Here is a 485-nt window from a genome sequence, read left to right as displayed (position 1 = left end):
TAGGGGGCACGGTTGGTCCAGTGGTAGCGCGCTTGCTTGCCATGCAGAAGGTCCCGGGTTCGAATCCCACCATCGACAAAAGTTTGTACTCGTTTTTCGATTGCAAATATTTCAACGGGTTACTTTCTGGTGTTCTCGTGTTGAGCCAGCACCTAAATGGGAAGTATTGTGTCTCTTCTCGCCCATCTGATGAGAGGCATACTACGGGATGGGCATGCTACGACACAGACCACAAGCGTCCAATGTAGCAGTTGTTTCATCGTTTCATCGCTACGAAATAAAAACGGCGGTGAAACACTCATCTTTAAAAAAAAAAGTAAAAATCGTTTTTAATTTCAGATTCCTCCAGTACACGGCCTGCTGTTACCCCCGCTGTCCTATCAACTGGATCTCCAGCTCTCCAGTGCGTAGCCATATTGCCCGGTATAGGAGATTATGATCAGTCCAGTGACAGTGATGGGTCCTCGAGTGATTTTGACACCGAC

The 485-nt window shown here is 47.6% G+C and overlaps 1 long non-coding RNA gene across 1 annotated transcript in view; it reads left to right on the top strand.

Annotated features, from left to right (window-relative positions):
* The window catches only part of LOC113472716, a 10,535-nt gene extending 10,136 nt beyond the window's left edge, over positions 1-399 (top strand). The window contains exon 2 of the long non-coding RNA XR_003394915.1: positions 340-399. This is a non-coding gene — a long non-coding RNA (uncharacterized LOC113472716). The remainder of the gene's footprint in view (positions 1-339) is intronic.
* The last annotated feature ends 86 nt before the right edge of the window (positions 400-485 follow it).

The sequence above is a fragment of the Diaphorina citri genome, unplaced genomic scaffold (assembly GCF_000475195.1).
Source record: "Diaphorina citri unplaced genomic scaffold, Diaci psyllid genome assembly version 1.1 scaffold7532, whole genome shotgun sequence".
NCBI classification, from domain to species: domain Eukaryota; kingdom Metazoa; phylum Arthropoda; class Insecta; order Hemiptera; family Psyllidae; genus Diaphorina; species Diaphorina citri.
The sequence above is the reverse complement of the archived record's forward strand: the minus strand, read 5'-3'. Positions and strand labels throughout refer to the sequence as shown.